General features: G+C 38.3%; 1 protein-coding gene across 3 annotated transcripts in view; it reads right to left on the bottom strand.

Annotated features, from left to right (window-relative positions):
- The window catches only part of PRCP (prolylcarboxypeptidase), a 71,115-nt gene that overhangs the window by 33,355 nt on the left and 20,673 nt on the right, over positions 1-17,087 (bottom strand). The gene's annotated exons all lie outside the window — the stretch shown is intronic.

The following is a 17,087-nucleotide window of genomic DNA, read 5'->3' on the forward strand; positions in this document are numbered from 1 at the left end:
ATTAAGCATCTGCCTTCAGCTCAGGGCTCAGGTCATGATCAGTCCTAGGATTGAGCCCCATGTCGGCTCCTGCTCAGTGGGGAGTCTGCTTCTCCCTCTCCTTCTACCCCTCCCCCTGCCTGCTTGTGCTTTCTCTCTCAAATAAATAAATAAAATCTTAAAAAAAAAACAATAAAAAAACAGTGTTATCAGTACTCAAGATTTTCAGTGTAAGAGAAGAGATAACAATTATAAAATGAAGCAGCTATTTAGGGGCACCTGGGTGGCTCAGTTGTTAAGCGTCTGCCTTCAGCTCAGGTCATGATCTAAGGGTTCTGGGATCGAGTCCTGCATCTGGCTCCCTGCTCAGCAGGGAGCCTGCTTCTCCCTCTCCCACTCCCCCTGCTTGTGTTCCCTCTCTTGCTGTCTCTCTGGCAAATAAATAAATAAAATCTTTTTTAAAAAAATGGAGGAGCTATTTAAAAACACAGTAGTTAAAACTGAATTGGAAACAGAGATATGAATCCATTAACTTTTAAAATACATATATCCCTGGGGCACCTGGGTGGCTCAGTTGGTTGAGCATCTGCCTTTGGCTCAAGTCATGATCCCGGGGACCTGAGCATTAGGCTCCCTGCTCAGTGGGGAGTCTGCTTATCCCTTTCCCTCTGCCCCTCCCCCTGCTTGTGCACTCTCTCTGTCTCAAATAAATAAAATCTTTTAAAAAATACAGATAACCCGGGAGGGATGGGGTGGCTGGGTGATAGACATTGGGGAGGGTATGTGCTACGGTGAGCGCTGTGAATTGTGCAAGACTGTTGAATCACAGATCTGTACTTCTGAAACAAATAACGCAACATATTTTAAGAAAAAAGGAAAAGAAGAAGATAACAGGAGAGGAAGAAAAGGGGAGTATGTCAGAGGGGGAGACGAACCATGAGAGATGATGGACTCTGAAAAACAAACTGAGGGTTCTAGAGGGGAGGGGGGGAGGGGGATGGGTTATCCTGGTGATGGGTATTGAGGAGGGCACGTTCTGCATGGAGCACTGGGTGTTATGAACAAACAATGAATCATGGAACACTGCACCAAAAACTAATGATGTAATATATGGTGATTAACATAACAATAAAAAAATTTAAAAAAATACAGATAACCCTTACGATCTGTATTTTCATTAGCTGACTGAAACATTCAATTCACAAAAATCTACTAGTTCAGAAGGATATCAAAAAAGAAAAAGCAAAGTATATAGTCATTCGCTACCATTTAAGGTGTCTATTAAACCAACTCCTAAATTAGAAATTGGGAATACAAAAGTAAAGAACTCAACATTTAACCTGCCTTTCCAGCAGAATTATGTTTCAAGGTAACAAATAGTCCCAGTTAATGAAAAAGAGCTCTGTTCAATTAAATGTCAGCTAAAGCAGAAGGAATGACAAAATTAGACAAATGATAGTTTTGCAAACCCTTATGAAGTTACTGATTTAGGTAAGAATTACCACATGGTGTTAAAAGCATTAGGAGAAAGAATGACGGGGAAATGAAGATTCATATTAGTACCAAAGGAACACCATGGAGAGTACCTTCTTGTCACATGGGCAAAACGTAATTTTACAATGGAAGGATCGAGTTGTCATCACCTCAATCTATTGATCAAAATTAGCATCACTAACAGTGGGGCAGGCATGGATTATGCATCTCCTTAGGTGGTTCAACAGACGCAAATTTCACGTATGACAAAATCACGCCAAAAATGTTCAACTTTTATCTTTTTCCAGCCTTTAGATCTAATTTCTTTTAGATCTAATTTCCTGTTTCCAGGAAATACACAGGGTAGATGAACAAGCTAAAGACACTCTGAATAAGCAATCAGACAAATCCAAATGTGTGATAAGACAATGGTAAGGCAATGTAATGATAAATAAATAAACTTTAAGGAACAAAATAACCAGATGCAATGCATGATTCCAGGTTGTATTCTGGTTCAAACAAATGATACAAATGATAATTTAGGGACAATTATGTTAATCTGAATATGGACTAGATATTAGATAATACTAACGACTTGTTAATTTTGTTAGGAGTGATCATACTGTGGCTACATAGGTAAATGTTTTTAGTTTTTACAGCTGTATATTGAAGGATTTAGAGATAGAATGTCATGTTGTCTGCAATTTACTTGAAAATATTTCAGCATAAAAAAGTAAGATGAATTTAAAGGAAGAAAATTTAATCTATACTGAAAGAGACAAAACACAGAATACTGAGACTTTGCAAGACTTAATATAAAACATGTCCAAAATCAGAAAAATGATAAAATAATTTTAAGCTTAAAACGAATTTTAAATTTTTGAAATTTTTTTTTACCCTTTCCTTAATAAACTCACCATTTAAAATATAATTATCAAATCCTACAACATGGTAAGATTCATGTGCAACTACCTGAATTTACAGTGTTATCCATAGTACAGAGCCCCACTGAGCCTTTAGGATCATGGGGCTGAACTTCCCCAGTACTTTGGAGACAGAAGTGAAAGTGCTGCATCTGGCACGGGATACCCCAGTGCTGCTCCAGACTGTCCGGGTCAGATCTAAACCAGGGTCTCCTAGACTTCCCTAGGCCATTCTAAAACAGATGGGACTCCTCACACCCAGCTCCATCTATACACACATATCTATTTCACATTATTCCAGAGGTCCCAAAATGCAAGTTTCTCAAAACTGCACTTTTTACATACTTTCTGATGTCCATGATCATCATCATATATAGTCCTAAAATATAAGCTATTCTAATCTAAAGATTGCCTACCTCAGGATAATAAATGGTTTGTATAGAACAGGCATATGATAATGATGTCCATGTGCTAAAAATCCCTCCCATTTTATATGTTAATTCAACATATATAATCAATCACTCATTCAACAAGTGTCTATTGAATCACCAAGTTCCTGTTCTGGGCCAAGAAGTAAGCTAAGCAATGGGATAAAGTGTTGGCTGAGCCACAACACCTACATTTAATTTAAATGAATTCAACTATACCCATTCACCTAAAAATAATAGAGAGCAAGAGAGACAGTGGAGGGAAGAAAGACAAGGGATTCCACTTGCCTCCATTCAGTTAGTACAGCGGTCCTCCATGCAAAGTCCCCGGAAGTCAGAATCAGCATCACCTGCGAATCTCTTAAAAATGCAAATACTCTGGCTGAATCCCAAACCTACTGAGTCAGAAACTGTGGAGAGTAGAACACAGTAGTCTGTGATTCTGATGTACAGCTGAAGTTTTGAGTTAGCCTAAGCCCTCAAATAGGAGATGACTCTGCTATTCTTTCCTTTGATCTAGGTTTCAGAATACCTCTAATACTATAAGCATCTCACCATGCTGAATGAGAGTCTGATGTTTAAAGATGTGCATCACCACCCAACATGACCCCCAAATACAAGCCAACCTCATTATTTGAAGCTCAACAGGAAAAACTATGATCTATTTCACCAAAGAAGGAAAGACTGGCTGTGCTGGACTTAAAGAAAGGAAGTACATGGCTCTCTAACAAGACGCCTTACCATGGAATTCTCAAAGATTATTCCGCTGTAGTGATTTTCACCTTACCTACTGACTTTAGAACCCAGACTTCTTATAAAATGAGATATTGCTGTAACCTTAAAAAGTAGCCCACAAAAAACATATTTCAATAATCCAATCTAAAGTTTTCAAATTTGAAAACATGGATATGTGTTTGTATATAGCATGTTAAACATAAATGGTAAAAAATTCTTGTCAAAGGAAAAACTTCCATCTAGAATTATAAGGGTCACCAAAACTTTAGAACCAGAGAAAGTCAAACTTCTATGTGTGACCACTGTCTGGCCATGCCTGCTCCTAGTAATTCATCCCTAATTGTTTAAATTGGGAGAAAAAGGGAAGAACTCTGGTATGGTAGAAAGAAAGCAGGTTTGGGGCACTTGGGTGGCTCAGTCGGTTAAGCATCTGCCTTCGGCTCAGGTCATCGAGCCCCACATAGGGCTCCCTGCTCCATGGGAAGCCTGCTTCTCCCTCTCCCACTCCCCCTGCTTGTGTTCCCTCTCTCACTGTGTCTCTGTCAAATAAATTTTTAAAATCTTTAAAAAGAAAGAAAGAAAGAAAGCAGGTTTGCGAATTAACAGACCTGAACTTGAATCTCTACTGTGAAGCCTCACACAAGTCACTTCACTTCTCTGAGCCCAGTATCTTCATATAAAATAATGATAACACACAATTTAAAGGATTGCTGTGAGGATTAAAGAAAATGTACTTACAGTACCAGGTATAGTTTCTAATATACAGTAAGTACTCAATAAATGTTAGTTCTCCTCTCCATCCCATTTGTAAACCAATCCTAAGCATGGAGTACTTGGATGGGGTAAATAAGGTAGAGGGAGATGATAAAGCTCTTCACAAAAGAAAAAGAAAAGTTCTTCATATAATTGTAAAAAGTACCCTTGGAATGTCAAAATCTCCTATTTTTTTTTTTTTAGTGTTTCACCTAAATATTAAATAGTTAGAAAACAGGCCATAAAATTTCTTTTGCAAAACATTAGTTTACGTAATTTCCTTGGCTCCTTCTTACCATCAAGGATATCAACTTCAGGCTACCTAACTACAGATAGTTTCTAATACCTAAGGGCCCAGCACACTAGGGGCAGTGTGCCCTCTGCCGTTGAGAACTGAGACCCACATGCCACTTTTCAGCTCTGTGTTCCTGAATAAAGACATTTTATAAATCACAACAGGAAAGGGGACAAGGGCTTTATAAACCATTTGATCTGTGTCGTTCAACTAAAGAAACTGGGCTCAAAGAGGTCAAGTGACTTTGTCAAGGTCACAAATTAGAGACAGAAGTGGAACTTTTAATTATTTTTGCAATTCAGTTTATTGAAATAACTAAAATAAATAATAGTGCTGTAAAAGCAACAAAACATGACCTCAAAAAAGAAACACACCTCTAGTCACATATAGTAGTTCTTTCTAAAATGTAGTCTAAGAAATTTCAAGAAATACTTCTCTCCTTCACCTTGTAGAGAAGAAAGAGATCCATAAGAATGTGTAGGCAAAAAGGAACATAGAGAACATCTTTAAATAAAATATACTGTAGCAAAAATCATTATTTGGACTTCAAAATTGTTCAAGAATAAAAGTCATATTCAGAAATGTCCATTAGAACATTACACATGTTACACACAATTTGGTTGGCAATTTGGGGTTGCAGGGGAGAAGGGAAGGCAAATAACACAGAGCACCAACTACATGCCTGGCACCATGCTGGTGCTTTATACAGATCACATCATCTTCCCCATTACCCTTGCGTGTACTTTCATTACACTAGTTTTAGAAAAGGTTGCTGATACTCAGAAAGGTCAGATAACTTGCCCAAGATAACATAACTAATAAATAAAAATCAAATACATTTTTTTCTTTTTTTTAAGATTTTATTTATTTATTTGACAGAGAAAGAGAGGGAGCACATAAGCAAGAGGAGTGGCAGAGGGAGAGGGAGAAGCAGACTCTCTGCTTAGCAGGGAGCCCAATGTGGGGCTCAATCCCAGGACCCTGGGATCATGACCTGAGCCAAAGGCAGACGCTTAACTGACTGAGCCACCCAGGTGCCCCCCAAATACAATTTTTCACACGCTTTTATCCCCTACCCAATCCTATCTCTAACAAAACCCGGTCTGATTTTTCACTATAATGCACTATTGCAAAGAGAGCTGACTACCAACTTCAACCTTCAATAGGAGACACTAGAGTATCTTTCTCCAAATTTGTGTAATGAAGCACATAACCCTCAGCCATTTACTAACAGTTAAACTGAAGAATATGTGAAATATTGGTCTTTTCACTGGCCTAACCCAATAACTGTTACTATACAACTATTTTTAACTTGTTTAATTAGGCACTAATAAAAAACAAAATCACACTAACTCTTACTCAGTAGCTTTTCGTTTTAGAAAACTCAGTATTACAGTTAATTTTATTTACACACCCAGATATACGATCATAGCTAACTGAAATTTTACTAAAGATAGGAAAAGTATACTTGGAGATATACAGGACCAAAAAAAAAAAAAAAATGGAGTCACACTTCCAATAAATCAAAGTACCTTGAAAGATGGCTCTCTGGTTTCCAATTCTAATCCAAAGATAGTAAAAAGAAATAAGACCCACTTTCTTCCACTTGATATGTATGCCCTGTATTAATTTTGGAAGTATGGCATTATATTCAGTTAGAGTTCCTAAATGGAGACACATTGCTTCTAGGCAAGGTTGATCTCCCCTGAAGGGGAGATACCCTCATGTTAGAAGGATACAAGTTTTCAAAGAAGGAGTCAAAACCTGGAAGGAAGGTAAGGTTTAGGCAAGCCAGAGGTCTATAGTTGGAGAAGGATGAATATCTACAAGTGGAGCCCTACTAAGTTAAGTTATCCCTCATACAGGAGTAGCCCAAAGCTAAAACAAGAAGGGAGAGCAAACCATATCTTATGAATCTGATATTTCCACTTTATTTTGTCAGGGCCATGCAAAAATCCTGCTTAAATGTTCTACATTTGCTTATCTGTATTATGAAAACAGAAAGTACTGGAGAGTAAATGTGACTTCAAGAATTAAAAGGGCAACAATATCCCTCGAGGATAGTATGGTAGTGACAAAGGAAATGATCCAAATCCTCCAAGAAGAAGGTGGGTCTAAGAGACAGGATTGTCCTCTTCCCACAGGGCTGTTTTCTTCATTACCAACCTTAGCAGGTGTAGTTTCCATTTTAACAAGGAAGGTAGACGTTTCCTCAGATATACCCTTCAAATGAAATTATCATTCTGTGTAGTAAGACACTGTCCTGCACACACCCTTCTGTCCATATTAACCAGGAGAGAGAAATGTATTCCCTCCTTTTATACTTTCTTGGTAACCTACCTCTAATCTTAAAAAAGAGACTATTAGAAATAAATTATTTATTTAAAGAGAAAATGACAAGGGGGGTAGAAAAGAAGTGATATGGGAGAGTCCACTGTAGAAAAAAGTTAGACTATCCAGCCTCTTATATTTATAAAAGGATAGTTAGAAAGGCAAGAATACAATAGCTACCAAAGCGTACATGTATAAGACAGATACTTTACAAATAATTATTAAATGAATGCAGTTCAATTCTTCTAATCAATGGTTCCTCATATTTTTACATATGAAATCCTTTTGTTAATGTTAGAATTTGCATGCATGTTCTATTTTAATAGTCCATGTTTGAGAAAATACACAAGAGAAGCTAATATAAATTTAATACTGGTATAAATGAATACACAATAGCATCTAATTATATTTGAAAAAATAGTATATGCTGGGCAAGAAAATGGACTCATGCACCCTCTCTAGTAACTGTGCAGTGCTCAGTAACTCCCTTTTCCTTTGACCAAAGACCGTGGGCCCCAAAGGAGAAAACACATTTTAAATTACCAAAATTCTACAAACACAAAATACTCTCTGCTCTACTGCTAAAACAGAGGTAGAGATATCCTGCCCTTGAAACATCTAAAACATTACAGTAAATCAAGAAATAACATGTTTTGTCAAACAACAGTTAAGTGTTACATCAGATGAAGATTCTGGCATCATCTGTTGGCTTTGACAAAGCACCACATGATCAATAAATCACATGATCAACTCCCAATGGCTTTAGGAAGCTTTGTACTACGAGAATTACCTGGCCACAGTTTTAAGTGTTCAAATTAGAAAGTGCAGCAGTGATTACTAAATACATAAATTTTAGGAAATGTTACACCATCAGAGGGCGCTGTTGTATAAGAAGTAAAAGGGGGGAGCCCATTAAGTTTTAAAATATTAGATTCATAAAATTTCAGATTAGATCTGAAGTCCAAACTCTTAGGTGAAAAAACTCAGATACAGAGATGACAATTATTTTAAATCTCTCTTTTTTAAAAAAAGATATATTCACATAATTTAAATATGGCATTCATCATCCTTCATTTTAAAGTAAGGTTTCAAAAATTCCTGCTGTTAGAATAGTGGTTACTCTTGTAGGGGAAAAATGACTCTAAAAGAGAATGAGGAGATTCTAGAATTAGGATGGTGCATTTTTCTATATGTATACGATAATCAACAAAATAGACTTATAAACCTTTAAGATTTCCTTTAAGATATATGTATTATTTTATAATATATGTATGTTTACATTTCTATTTCACTATAATCATATGTAAATTATACTGCACTAAATCACATCTATAGTAGATTTTTCTTTCATTTAAAAACATGTATATTGAGTACTCATTAAATGACAGGCATTTGGAGAACTAAGATAGAATTCTATCTCTCAAGTTTTGAATTTAACAGAAGTGGTGAACATGCTAATAAACAATCACAGGATGGTGTGGTTAAGTTCTACAAAGTGCTGTGAGAGCTCAAAAGAGGAAGTTACCATCCTGCTTGAGGTAATCCTGCAAGGCTTCACCAAGGAGGGAATATCCGAGCTGAACCCTAAAGAGTAACAATTTTTTTTTCAGGTACAGAAGAAACCGAAGAGCATTTCAAGCAAAGGGAGCAAGATAAGCTGTGCAGGACAAGCATATTCAGGAACTGTTGTTGTTTTATGGTAGGAGGTATACAGTTTATGAGGGGAAGAAATGGGAGATAAGATTATATTCATCAGGCTGCCTCCAAATGTAGATATGAAAATCTTCCTATCAAGAGAAACCTAACTGAAATTTGAATTTGCCTCTCTAAACCAACATTGAATGAAACTGGTTCACTAGAAATAGAGCCTTAATGAGGCAAAGACTCTTATCTGGTTTGTCCACGAAATTCCCAGTGACTAGTATAATGTCTGGCACGTAATAGAAGATCAGTGAATATACAGGGAATGAATGGTTGCATGCATACATCCTAGCTCTGCTACTGGTATAAAAAAAAGACCCAACATTGCTTCAAAGACCAGCATGATTCAAAGCAATGAGAATGGAGATCAAAGTGCCGAAGAGCAAGTTTGTGTAGGTTCATTTATTGCATGGGTCTGTTACTGACTTTGGAAGAGTTGCACAACACTGTGGTTGGCTGTGCCTTTTGCCCAGTGACAAATCACATGCCCAAGGGAGAACCCAAGCATAAAATCTAAAACCAACTCATAACAGTTTAGCCTTATACAGGCTGCTGAGGATCCAGGAACTGCATGCCCTTTGCTGGGAGTAGAAACAGGAAGATAAATAACTATGAAATTAATATAGACCAAAAGCCAGCATCTGGATGGCGGGGCAGGGGAAAACTAATCAGCATTTTTCTGAAGTATATAACCTAAAATACACTTGACTTGTGACAGGTGTATAGTCACAGTTTTTAGGGCTGGAAAGGATCTAAAGGTGTGGCTCTCAGCCAGTGCACAGTTATCTAACCTGAATGACAGCTACCTGTAAAATGTATATCATCATAAAATGTATATATCCGGCAGCATACTGGTGTTTGGTAAACCTGAATATGCCACCAAATGTTGATTTGATCATGTGTAAGATACATTTTCTCAACAACAGAGTTTTATAAAGAAGGAAGAAACACATAAGAGGTATCAAAGCCAAGAGCAAAAAGTGATTAGAGGCAATAGTTGAAACTATCGGTAAGGAAGCATTTCGTGATGCAGGGGGATTCTGAGGAGGCAAGATGGAATGGGGTCAACAGCAAATATGGAGGGATTTGACTTGGACAGGAGAAGGAACCTCTCCTCCACTGGGTAACAGATGAGTGAAGGAGGAGTTACATTTCTAGGTGGAAAGGGAAGAAACTGAAGGGGTTCTAGCTAAAATGCCTCTTACACAACACCTTAACTTTTTTAACCAGTCAAGTAGGGGGCAGGGCTAGCTATTAAAAGAGTATAGTGTTGCAACGATTTGAAGACAGAAGTAAAAGTATGGCATGGAAGAAGGAACTGATGCTTAGGCCTCCAGAGGGTCCCTGAGGTGGGGGCTGGATTTGCAGGCACAACAACCTGCCTAGTTATAGGTTTGCTTCAGCAGAGGTCCACAACCCAGGGGTAGGAGTAGAAACATTTAACAGCTGTATAAAACTAGAATGTGAATTCCATAGAGGCTGACAGAAGGACCAGGGTAAAGGGAACTGAGGTCATTCCTGATCTCCATGCAAGCATGAATACCTAGAACCACAAGGTCCTCTACACCATAGACAAACGCTGCCAAAATCCACTTGCTGACTTGCAAGGGAATCTAGACTATTATATTTATTCCATTTTATGGAGTAAAAAAACCTTGACAGAACTCATATATACAGTATGTAAGCATTTCAACGGTAATCTTATAAAAGTTATATAATGCTGTATATTACCAAACACAGCTTTACACATTTATTTTCTCCTTCTTTGTTAAATATAAGATGATGTATTACTAATATTTTTCTTCCTTTATACTCTGTTTTTCTGAATGCTTCTGGACATGCAAAATATTCTTCTGGTAGCACTGTTATAATCGTATACCATACCAGATCTTCTGAAAGATGGAGACTAGAATCAGGTACAGTATAAAAAAAGAAAAATTCCACCCTTACCCCTAAAAAGGCAAAACCATGCTTTCCAAATACAGGATTATAGCCCTGTGGTGTATGTAAAACCACCCAATCCTCTGTACTTCCCCTCCTCTGAAAGGACAATCTTCCTGCAGAGGGCTGTGAGGACTTCTCAGATCTTACCAACAGAGCAACCCTGGTTCTTACCCATATAACACCATTTCTGAAATGTTCATAATCCCATTCTTATCCTAGTTCAATTATGTTCCTCTCATGGATGGCATGCCCAGAATTGAGTGTAATGCATGAAATGTGGTCTAATGAAGTATTTTGCTTACCACTGGCTAGACGAAAATAATTTGTATGTTTATAGACATAGCTCCACTAATGCAGCCTACTTTAAGAGTTCAGGAAAAGCGTGTTGGGTTAAATAGTGCCTTCCCCAACACCTCAAAAATTCATGTCCTTCCTGGAAACTCAGAATATGACTTTATTTGGAAATAGGGTCATTGTAGATATAATTAAGCTGAGGTCATACTGGAGTAGGATGAGCCCTTAATCCAATATAACTGGTGTCCTTATGAGAAGAAACATGAGACAAATACAGAGAGGAGAGGGCCATGTAAAGACACCAATGGGGGCGCCTGGAGGGCTCAGTCGGTTAAGCATCTGCCTTCGGCTCAGGTCATGATCCCATAGTCCCAGGATTGAGTCCCACATTGGGCTCCCTGCTCAGCAGGGAGTCTGCTTCTCCTTCTGCCCTTCACTCCGCTCATGCTCTCTCTCTCTCTCAAATAAATAAATAAAATCTTTAAAAAAAAAGACACCAATAAACAAAACAAAGACAGCCATGTGACAACAGAAGGAGACACTGAAATCATGCAGCTGCAAGCCAAGGAACGCCAAAGATTGCCAGCAACCACCAGAAACTAGGAAAGGCATGGAAAAGATTCTCGCTTTGGGCCCCCAAAACAAAGCAATTCTGCCAAAACCTTGATTTTGAACTTCTGGCCTCCAGAATTGCGAGAAAACAAATTTCTGTCCCCCAGTTTGTAGTACTATTACAACAGTCCAAAGAAACAAACCCAGAAGTACTCTCCATGGAGTGGCATTGGAAGTAAAGCTTAAAGGAGCAAGCCAGGGGAAGAATTCCAGAAAGAAGGAATGGAAAATACAAAGGCCCAGAGGCCAGAAAGGGCTTACCATGTTAGAAACAGAAAGGAGACAAGAGTGTCTGGAGCATGGTACAAAAGAAGGGAGAACAGTATGGGATGAGGCTTAGGGTAGGGAGTTTAAATTTAACATTAAGAAAATGGGAAGCCTTAAGAGTTTTAAGGCTTGTTCTGATCCAGGGGCGCCTGGGTGGCTCAGTTGGTTAAGTGTCCAACTCTTGATTTCAGCTCAGGTCATGATCTCAGGGTGGTTGAGATTGAGCCCTGCATCCCAAGATCATGAGATTGAGCCCTGCTTCGGGCTCATACTGGGTATGGAGCCTAGATAAGATTCTCTCTCTATCTCTCTCTCCCCCTGCCCCTCCCTGTTCCCCCCACCTCTCTCCTCTTCTCTTAAAAAAAGATTTGTTCTGATCCATGTTTTAAAGACATCACTCTGTCTGTGGAGGCTGGCTTGGAGAAAGAGATGATGTTTTAAAAAGGGAGAAAGATCAGGGGCGCCTGGGTGGCTCAGCCGTTAAACATCTGCCTTCGGCTCAGGTCATGATCCCAGGATGGAGCCCTGCATCGGGCTCCCTGCTCGGCGGAAAGCCTGCTTCTCCCTCTCCCACTCCCCGCTTGTGTTCCCTCTCACACTGTGTCTCTCTCTGTCAAATAAGTAAATAAAATCTTTAAAAATATATATATTTTTTTAATAAAATAATTTAAAAAATAAAAAAAAATTTTAAAAAGGGAGAAAGATTAAACAGAAGGTTACTGAAAGGTCCAGGTAAGAGATCATGGCAAGAATGATAAATAAGCTCAGTTTCAACCCAAGTCACTTAAATTGCTACATATATAACACATATAACAAAGTTCACTTTCCAAAATCGTACTACACCCAGGAAAGATCACAATCAAAAAGGTCCCAGTATATAATATCAGCAGTATATGCACAACAGCAATCAGTAAAAGGGAGTCTTTTGAACAACTGTAACCACCACTGCTGCTCTTCAATAACTGATTCTGCAGCGACCCTGACCGTGGGCATTCTAAATAGTAAGAGCCCTACTAAACTGGGGCAAGACTTCGAAGGCCAGCAGGCTCCTCCTAGCATTTAATGGAAGTTAATAAAGTAGATCCTATTTCTACCTTTTTCCTACAAAAACTACTTTTAAAAAATTGTACAAATGAGACTCCAAAGTTCTCAAAGTTATAGTCTCTGTTTCTCTCTGATGAGACAAAAGACATAAGGACCACAATCTTTACCTTGTTACCTCTGTTAAATTAACAAACTACCTTTTTCTTAAGTGGTACCTATGAACAAGATACTATAACACAATACTAAAATGCATCCCCTCCTTCCCCATGGAAGATCTTCTGTGAATCACATTGTGAGAATCACTGCAACAAAAATCTACACCATTCATTTTTAGAGATTGCTTTAAAATGAATTATTTTTATCACATTGAATAATACAAGATTTTAAAAGCTTTTAGCATTTCAAAATATTAAACTTCACAAAATCCTCATATGAAAATCACCGACAAAAGGAAGCAACTGAAGAAAAGTAGCTTTTTCCTCATGGGGAAACTCCAAGGTCAAAATTTTCAGTCCTGATTTCACTATAAAATGGCCTCTAGAGACCTTTAATCATCAACTTAAAAATATACTCTATAGTCCACTCATTGTTTTCAGCATTCATCCGGTCTGAGTGATAAGGACACTGTAAAAAAGATAAAGGAAAGGAAAAGGATATCCTCAGCTGAAACCAAAAAACTCAGAACAATGACAAGTTCAAACATGACCAAGTCGCTTCTTTGATTACTTTCAGGTGCTTTTGCTTTTATGTCACCATCTTGTATAGCAACTGCCCAGAGTTAATAGGATGTACATAGAAGTGGCAGTGAATAGTTATAGTCATTCATTCATTTAACAAGCATTTCTTGAGTGTCTACCATAGGTAAGTGCTAGTGAGACAACAGTGGACAAGCTAGATATGGTCAATGCCCTCACAGTGCTTATAGTCTAATGAATGAAACAGACAACAAACAAGCAAATACACAAATAAACACTTGGAAACCACAATCGTGCAGGCTTGATTCCAACAGAAAATACAAAGGTAGATCTGATTTTAATACAGTGGTCAGAGAAGGGGTCTGAGCAGACAATAGTTAATTAAGCCTTTAATCTCTACAGCCTTCAGGGGTGCCTAGGTGGCTCAGTGGGTTAAGCTTCTGACTCTTGATTTTGACAGGTCATGATCTCAGAGTCACGAGATCAAGCCCCACGTTGGGCTCCATGCTCAGCGGGAGTCTGCTTGATCTCTCTCTCTAAATTAATTAATTAATTAATTAGATCTTTAAAAAAAATCTCCACAGCCTTCTATCAGGTATGTCACTGTGTGAAAAGGCCCAGGGGATTCTATTCAATCTCATTTCCTACACTAAGCGATCCTTGGCCTTCCTGCCTTCTTTGTGCTTCCATGGTAATTTCAGTTCTATTATAGCATTTTTCAAATATACTCTTTCACTGTAGTTATTTATATATACATATCCTATACCTGCCATACTGTTATTAACCCAAGACTAAGGTAACCCCATATAAGATGTCAGAGTCTGTTGATCAAATTATATGTATTAGTATTAGTCCCACTTGCCCCTGTGAATAATGCAAGGGCCACACCTAAAGCCTAAAGGTACATCCTCTTATCTGTTCTTCACAGAAACTCTATGAAGTGTAGAGGGTGACTTTTCCCACCACATCATACTGCCTCCCCTCTCTGGTTCACATGTGAATCCCCACAGCACAAAGCACCGTTGGCATAGGACTGTTTCATCAATGACTGTGGAATTGACTTGGGTAGAAAAAGTGAGAAGTATAATGTGACACCAAAAGACCAAGTGACCTAGGTGAACTTGGATTATACCAGTTAACTCTTTTCTCAGCCCCTGTCTTACCGGTGACACTGTTATCTATCAGGTGTGTTAGCCACAGGACATATGAACAGATCCAAAAATTGTCAAGTTAAAAATCCAACTCAACTTTGAAAGGGCAGAAGAGTGTTAAATACAGAGGTGACTCTTATTAATATTGATTCTTCTCAACAAGGACAAGGCCCTTTCATCCTGCCACTACTTCCTGAGCGCCTATTGCATGCTCCTGGCTACACCAGACACAAGGATAAAAGACACAGTCTTTGTTTTCAAAGAGGTCACAGTCTAGTTGAGATAAGCAGGCAAAGAAACTATTTCTACACAAGGGATGCACATTATGAATACAGGTAAGCACAGGACGTTTGTTATAGCAGCAAAGAGGAGATACAATCCAATGAAGGCAAACTCAGAGGATATGATAATGCCTATACTGGGGCCCTGCCCACCTCTTTTCCAACCTCATCTTCTATCACTTGCCCTCTCCTACTTCATAATTCAGAAACCCTCTGGACATAATATGCTTTCCCAAGTCTCCAGGCTGCTGCATGTGAAATTTCCCCACCTGGAATATTCTATATTACATGACATTACATGTCATTACAGAAAACTCCCTATTTCATCCTCCCTCCATCCATGTGTTCACTGAAGCACTGCCCCCCCCTCCCCAAGTAGGGCTTTCCAGGACAACCCCAGGCCCAGAAGAGAGTGCTGCTTCTCCAGTGGGAAGAGCCCAGCCTTGTAGACTGACAGCTCTGAGTTGAAATGCCGACTGGGCCACTTTCAAGCTAGGTGAATTTCAGCACATTTTTTCACATCTCTGAACCTCAGTTGCCTCATCTGTAAAAGGGGTACTAATATCTTCCCTAGAAGGTTGCAAGGATTCAAGGTAGTGTGTGTATAAATCCCTGACCACAGTAAAGGCCCCCAATTTATTGAATTCTAGCAAATACTCCCTGGTAATTGATAACTATCAGTAATTACACCTTGTGATGTTCAAACACACACACACACACACACACACACACAAGTACATTACAACCATATGGATATTTTGGCATGTGACCCCTGGGAAACCTAAAAAGCAGTTTGATGATACATTTTCCCCAGGAACAATTCTGTCCTCATTGAGGCAGAAAAAATAATGTAAGGTGGGATTTACATAAAGGATCTTCTATAAGAGAAAAGAGCTGCCCCAAGAAAAGCTTCACCTCGAGAGCTCATTTCATTTAAAAAGAAAAATCAATAAAAAACAAACAGCATATTCTAAAGGAAATTAGTCAGGAGTAATTATATAACTCAGGAGTAATAATTATAACCTCCCAACACTACTTGCTATAGGACATTGTACCCTTTAAAACTATAATCCAAGCAGCCTACAATGAGAAGGTAAACTATTCACTAGTAATATTTTCATCCCATAGCCTAGTACCTCCTAGAGCTCCCCATTTTAAAAATAGTCATTTTTGTTTGTCCCCAAAATGCATGACTATTAAAAAAGAAATAAATCTTTTCCCTTATGGTATCCTGCTTTGCTCATTAATGTTTAGAAATACAGTCCAAGTCAGGAAATCTCAATTACAAGCTCTGCTATTATGCAAGCACAAAACACTTAGAAGGAAAACAAGATGGTGAATAAAGAGGAAATGAATGTAAAGTCAAGGATCAGATGGCTTCACAGGGGAATTCTACCAAGCATTTAAAGAAGAGTTAATACCTATTCTTCTCAAACTATTTCAAAAAACAAAAGAGGAAGGAAAGCTTCCAAATTCATTCTATGAGGCCAGCATTACCCTGATACCAAAACCAAATAAAGACACTACAAATAAATAGAACTACAGGCCAGTATCTCTGATAAACATACATGCAAAAATCCTCAACAAAATATTAGCAAACTGAATCCAACAATACATTTAAAAAATCATTCACCACAATCAAGTGGGATTTATTCCTGGGACACAAGGATGGTTCAACATAAGCAAATCAATCAATGTGATACATCACATCAACAAGAAAAAGGATAAAAACCATACGATCATTTCAACAGATGCAGAAAAAGCATTTGACAAAGTACAACAACCATTCTTGATAAAATCCTCAACAAAGTAGGTTTAGAGGGAACACACCTCAACAGAATAAAGGCCATATATGAAAAACCCACAGTTAACATCATACTCAATGGGGGAAAACTGAGAGCTTTGCCCCTAAGGTCAGGAACAAGACAAGAATGTCCACTCTCACCATTTTTATTCAACATAGTACTGGAAGTCCTCGCCATAGCAATCAGACAACAAAAAGAAATAAAAGGCATCCAAATTGATAAGGAAGAAGTAAAACTTTCACTATCTGCAAATGACATGATACTATATATATGAAAAACCCTAAAGACTCCCCCAAAACAACTACTAAAACTGATAAATGAATTCAGTAAGGTCACAGGATACAAAATCAATATACGGAAACCCAGTGCATTTCTA

Source organism: Callorhinus ursinus, unplaced genomic scaffold (genome assembly GCF_003265705.2).
Source record: "Callorhinus ursinus isolate GAN/ISIS: 27379988/994484 unplaced genomic scaffold, GSC_fseal_2.0 scaffold35, whole genome shotgun sequence".
In the NCBI taxonomy this organism is placed as follows: Eukaryota; Metazoa; Chordata; class Mammalia; order Carnivora; family Otariidae; genus Callorhinus; species Callorhinus ursinus.